Source organism: Lycium barbarum, chromosome 9, assembly GCF_019175385.1.
Source record: "Lycium barbarum isolate Lr01 chromosome 9, ASM1917538v2, whole genome shotgun sequence".
Classification (NCBI taxonomy): domain Eukaryota; kingdom Viridiplantae; phylum Streptophyta; class Magnoliopsida; order Solanales; family Solanaceae; genus Lycium; species Lycium barbarum.
Genome location: NC_083345.1, coordinates 37088766 through 37095382, shown reverse-complemented (window position 1 = coordinate 37095382; position 6617 = coordinate 37088766). Strand labels below are relative to the sequence as shown.

At 39.1% G+C, this 6617-nt stretch overlaps 1 long non-coding RNA gene across 1 annotated transcript; it reads right to left on the bottom strand.

Moving 5' to 3' along the window:
• Positions 1–2690: 2690 nt before the first annotated feature.
• Positions 2691–6349, bottom strand: LOC132611304 (uncharacterized). The gene is made up of 4 exons (XR_009571535.1): positions 6199–6349; positions 5907–6000; positions 5700–5800; positions 2691–3259 (listed from the first exon to the last, which is right to left on the bottom strand). It is a non-coding gene; the product is annotated as an uncharacterized LOC132611304 (long non-coding RNA).
• Between the last annotated feature and the right edge of the window lie 268 nt (positions 6350–6617).

The following is a 6617-nucleotide window of genomic DNA, read 5'->3' as shown; positions in this document are numbered from 1 at the left end:
GGGATGCTGCTGCCACTTTCTGGTTGGATACGGGCAGGGGGGCATTGGCCACTGCTGGGGCGGCTAGGCAGGCCAGTAGTATCCCCCTGCCGGTGGCTGTCCCGTCGGCCATTGGCCGTTGCTGGTCTGTCCGCCGCCGCGGCGGCCGGATTTCCCGCGGTTGTTGTTGTTGTTGTTGTTGTTCCCCTTTCCCTTGTTCCTGTTAGAATTCCTGCCACGATTATTATGACGATGGTTAGTTGAATTATTGTTGCCACCAGGTGGCGGGGAGGGAGTATCATTATCAACAAGTAGAGCCGCGGGACTGGAATCGCGGGCACGTTCCTTGGCTGCTGTGTCTTCGAGCTTGAGTCTGGAGCACACTTCAGAGAAAGAGGGCAGCACATCCTTCTGCTGGATGGTGGTGACAAAGTGTGCATATGTCTTTGGTAAGCCTGCAAGGAGGCGTAAGACCATACGTTGGTCGGACACCGGCGACCCCACGTTGGCAAGCTGATCCGCGAGAGACTTGAGCTTATTATAATAGGCCATAACCGAGCCGAAGTCGGCCATTTTTGTGGTGGTGAATTCAGTTTCAAGGTACGCTTCCCTTGAGTGCTTGTTATCTTGGAAAAGTTGAGCAACTCGATTCCAAGCCTTCTCTGCAACATCATCCGCCACGAGAATAGAGGTAAGAATATCATGGGATACGGTGGCGTATATCCATTGAAGGACCACCGCATCTAGCCGTTTCCAGAGCGGAAGGTTAGCCGCCTTTGTTGCGTTGTATGCGGTGAGTTCAGTGGTGTCAGTTGGTGGTATGATGTGTTCAAGTACAGAGTGGACGCGGGCTAGAACTTTGAATAGTGTCACCCATTCGTGATAATGGCCGGTTTCCATGTCTAGAGTGATTGGGATTAAAGATTTCACATTCGTGACGGTTAAAGCAGAATGGGAATTTTTGTTGTCAGCCATTGAAGAGAGAAGAGGGAGGAGGAAGGAGTGGCGGCTACGGCTAGGTTTAGGCGAGAAGAGGGAGGTGGACGGCTAGGGTTTAGGAAGCTAGGGTTTATAGGAGAAACCTAGTCTGATACCATGTAGGAAATCAATCCGTGATTTGTATTGATGTATGAAAGTAATTATATACAAAGTAGGTATCTCTCTATCAGAATCATACTAGGCTAAATTATAGGACCTAATTACTACACTTAAGGAAGAGAATATTTACAATATTTACATAGACAATTACATAGTCTATCAAAAAATTCCTATAAAAACAAAAAAACATTCCAGGCAACATTTAAGTAAATGTTTACTTGCGCATCAATAATGAATATAGCACTCGCACATAATGGTTATACATAGATTGATAGAAGAAGAGGGGCATTTATTACTATTAATTCCATAAAAAAAAAAGAGTTCAAGAATCAGATTTCCATTGCAATTGAAAATTGATGGTGGTCTCAATAGACATATTCTACCAATTCACTATGACCAATTTATTTATTGATTAACAAAACTTATCGAAATTTGTTAACACACGCTCCTTGCACGACCAGATCAACTGTAGTGCACGTACATTTGAGGCACATACATCTGGAGCATTGTAGGATACAATTATTTGATAATATTAGAGATAGAAATGTACCAGATAAAGTCCCCAAAATGCTCATAGGCAATTATGCACTTCTAAGAACTACTAAGCTTCTGTGAACCCAAATGTTAAATTGATACATGGCCGGTATGACAGCACTTTTGCAGCACATAAGAAGAAGGGCAAAAAGTGTGTTAGAAAATATCACAAGAATAACAATTCATTTCCTAACTGAAAAATGAATACATGTCATGATTCTTATTGACGTTTTAACCTCATTATTCAGGTTAGCTGTAGGAAATCAATCCGTGATTTGTATTGATGTATGAAAGTCATTATATACAAAGTCGGTATCTCCTAACTACTAAAAAAACTGGATTTTCTGACCTCAAAAAAAGTCAATTACCGACCTCATGAGGTCCGTTATGGGCAAAAATCGACCTCAAAACCGACCTCAGTTGAAGGTCGGAAAAGAGTGGGTCGGAATTATTACCGACCTCATGAGGTCGCAAAAAACCGACCTCATGAGGTCGGTTATATTGTTTAGTCGACTATTATTTATATAAAGTACCGACCTTGTGAGGTCGGTAAATTATATTAATAATATAATGATATTAGTTTACCGGCCTCATGAGGTCGGTAAGTTATATGAATATATATATATAATATATATATATATATATATATATATATATATATATATTGTAAGAGATTTCTGTCGTCCTATTTTGCCAAAACCCGACCTAATGAGGTCGGTAATTTAGAATTTGTGGAAAAATTTTGCAAAAAACCGACCTCATGAGGTCGGTAATTGCCATATGTTTAAAGAAAACCGACCTCATGAGGTCGGTAATTGCCATATGTTTGCAGAAAACCGACCTCATGAGGTCGGTAATTTGCAATTCCCTGGAGAATTTTGCAGAAAACCGACCTTATGAGGTCAGTAATTTGCAATTTCTGGGAAAATTTTCCAGAAAACCGACCTAATGAGGTCGGTATTCTGGAAAAAAAAAATTGTAACACATAGCTGTTATTCCAGTTGCCCCCTGTCAAAATGAAAATAATTTTACTTTCAACTAAAACCAGCTCAAATAGCTGCCAACAATACACCAAACTACTATAAATACATAAAACAATAAGCTACTATTACAACACATATATTACAACCACCAAAACATCACATTCAATTCGAAACTACTTCAAAGTTGAATAAAAACGTCAATTAAACATTCACAAGAGACATTAATTAAGCTACTTCAACCTTCGCAAACATCAAAACAACATTAAACTACTTCAACATTTGTAAACATCCACGAAACATTAAGCTAGTCTACACTAAGTTAGTCTACAACATATTAGACTACTTCACCCCTCGCAAATCCACAAATCAACCACCACATTAACATTCAAACATGCCTTTGTGTGTTTGACACGTGAGTCCCATCATCATCCACACCACTAGATTGAGTATGGGGGTTACGAGCATCATCAGGACACGAGGGAATCCCCTTCGAAGCAAGTAATGCGTCTAATTGGGCCCTCATACCGTCAAACTGCACGTCCCTCCGCCTCTCCCTTTCCTCTGAAAAAGTTGTTGAGGTTGGTGATGTTGCTGCATGAAAAAGCAACTGCCTTTAGTTGCATCAGGTGCATCATCTGCTGCAGTTACAATAACTGGTCAAGAACCTGGTTTAAGGAAGCAAGCAGTTGTAGTTCAAAAAGTTCATGTTGAGGTAAATGCAAGTGGCATAATGCAAAAGCAGTTGATGGAAACACCTGCTGCCATAACTAGCCAAAAGATAGCAAATGTAGCTAAATCTGTTGAGAAACTTTTTTTTTTGTTGTGTTCATCCCTGGAGAAAAGAGGCAATCACCTATTCATAAACAATGGGTGTCAACTCTGTGATTAATTTGAAGAAGATTTAGAGGACAACAAGGAACTAGTAATGTTGAAAAATTTAAAAAGGTTGTAGTTGCTGATAATAATGCTCAAGTGGTAGTTCAAGGTAATAGTAAGCAGCAGAGAAATAATCAGTGGCAAAATAACTACAACGGCAGAAGAGGTGGTATTAAAATCTTACAAAGTGGGAAAGTGCTAGGCAACACCAAAGATCCATATCAGTGGCAGCAAAACAATGATAAGAAGAATACAAAAAAATTAAGTTCACGGAGGTAAACATAATGGTGCACAAGGAACTAGTAATGTGCAGAATGGTGAAACTGCTGGTGCTGTGCACACTGCTAATAAATTTGCAGCCTTAGGGAAGGATAATGAAGTGCATGATGCAGTGGAGGAAGTTGGAAAAATTGGAGATGCACAGAACAATGCAGTTAATACTGCTAACACTGAAGTTGTGGTGCATGCCAGGTGTGGAAACTCAGCAACAGTTGGCCTTGGTGCATGGTACTGTGGCTACTATGCCAATGGTGATCAATGACAACAATGAACAACAATCAGGTGGAGACAAGCAAATAGAAGTTATAGAGGAGAGGCAACTGTAGAGTGTTGCTGCTGCAAGGAATTCAATAACTCCTCTAACTGTGCACTTATGTTGTCAACAACAAACTGATCACTTTCATTAGTCAGGTCTAATCAAGAGGCCATAGTCAAATAAAACTCCAAACACATCACCCTCCTATCAAGAGAAGAGAAAAAACATATATTAAGTTGTTAACCTTGTTTTAATTTAACTTGCTTTCACAAATGAAACAATGAGCCAGACTGATCCAACACATATTCAATAATGCAAATCAAAGGGGTCCTTAAACATAACAAGAAAAACACTTAAGTCATGAATTCCTTTTAGGGATAGGTATTATCACATCATGGTGCAAGAGCATTGCCTATTGGAACTCTATTGAATCAAGCTATGGAACCTATCAATGATGCTTTAATTGAGGCTGCACAAGAGGCAGGAAAACAACCGAGGGTTGCAGCACCATATGCACCAATTGATACAGCTAAGGCAACTTTTGTTTTACCAGTTCCTTTGTCTGATCATGGTTCAGAAATACCAGTGCTTATTGATGGTGTGGAGAAAAGGCTGAATCAGCAAGTTGAAGGGCAAAAAAGTGGAACATTTAGCTGCTGCAAATATAAAACAGCGGGTAGTAGCTGATGAGGTATTCAGTGGGATGTGCAAATACAGGAGGCCAAGAGTAATTACTTTGTGCACATCCCACTTGAGCTGTTCCCATGTATACATTTCTAATGTTGTCCAAATGACATCTTTAAATGGTGTGTACAGTCACAGTGTATATATATACATCAGGAAAAGCTTCTGGTACTTGTAGTACTTGGGGATCTAATTAAATTCTAAAGCTAAAGGAAATGAGAAGACGCAAAGATATGGAAGTTACAAGTTTCAAAGAACCAAAAAGTGGTACAACTGGGAAACTGAAGCTTCTTGCAGCATTGTTTGTCATGGTGTTCTGTTCTGCAGGATTTCATATTGCCTCAAGAATTTCTTTGAATATTGGTGTCAGCAGAAACAAAATATTTAGTTTATAGAAACATCGCTGCTTTACTTTTTTTAGGACCTGTTGCTTATATTAGAATGATGCTCATGACTGGTCAAATCAAGACACAGAATAATCAACAAAAAAGGAGAGATAAATAACTTATCCTCCATGTCATCTGAATAACCCGAGTTCCCAACTAATAAGAATAAGAAGTTCTACAACTAATATGTTTTCCCTAGTGTACTCAAATTTCATTGAAATGTATTTTGTGTACACTCCACAACCATCAATTCCTCTCTAACCCTCCGTTATAGCCACCCTTGCTAACAAAATAACTTCTTAATAGAAAGATTTATCAAATGCCAAACATAATCCAGGTCATGTTTTGTACTTTTGCAGCAGGTAGGTCCATTGCTTTAGGCTTGAACCATATTTAAATGGATCAATCAACCATTCCTTAACACCAAACTAATTGGCATTCATGCATGAATCCTCCACATCAAAGTAGAAATAGAAAGCTGCTAGTCTTATAGAATTAATGTTCTCCTTCAATCAGATCATATACAGCAGCACTATATTCACTATACTAACTACGAAGCTAATATAAATAAACAAATGAAATAGAGTAATTGAGCATATAAATATAGGAAATGAGAATATTAACCTTCAGTAGCCTCACGAGGAGTCTTGAATCCCAAACCAATACTCTTAAAGTATCGATTCCCTCCCTTTCCTGTCCTCTTCCCCTTCCCTGTCTTCTTAGAACTGCCCAACAAAATACAACAAGTACGCAAATCTTAAAACTAAAATACATCCAACTTACGAACTTGAACAGAAAAAAAAAGCATATAGCAATGTTCAGGATACTGACCTTAGAAAGCGCTACTTTTGTTAATTCCCTTCCCATCATTCATTAGCCTGACTGATGCGGAGGAGCTAGTTATGCATTCCGACTACTACTAGAACTAGATAGGGAAATCAACACAGCAAGGGTTGTTAGCTTTCAAAGCATATATAGAGGGAAATTTATGAATTGATAAATATAGAAACGAATGTATAAGCTAATAAATACAAATCACTAGGTTGTTTTTAGAGAACCAGTAGATTTCTTAATAATTCTAGGTACTAGCACAATTTCATCTAAGAAAACAAAGAAATCATACCTCAAATTGACAGATAGGTCGGCGACGGTGATTGGAAGGTGGCGACGGTGACTAGCAAGCGGCGTTATTAGGGTTAGAGAGAGGGGGAGAGAAAACGCCAGATCAAAAGAGAGAGAAAGGGAAAAGGCTGTGGGCGGCGACGGAAATGGCAGACAGCGGCAAGCGTCACTGGCAGCTGACGACTGTGACTGGCAGCTCTGTTATTAGGGTTAGAGAGAGAGGGGGCGAGAGAAGGTGAAAGGAAAAGAGAGAGAAAGGGGAAAGATCGATAAATGAAAGGGTCTGTATTTTTTGTTTTTTGACAAATTATACCGACCTCATGAGGTCGGTATGTATATTATTTTTTAATTTTATTTTTAATTTAAAAGAATACCGACCTCACGAGGTCAGTTTATTAAAAATAATTTAAAATTAATTTT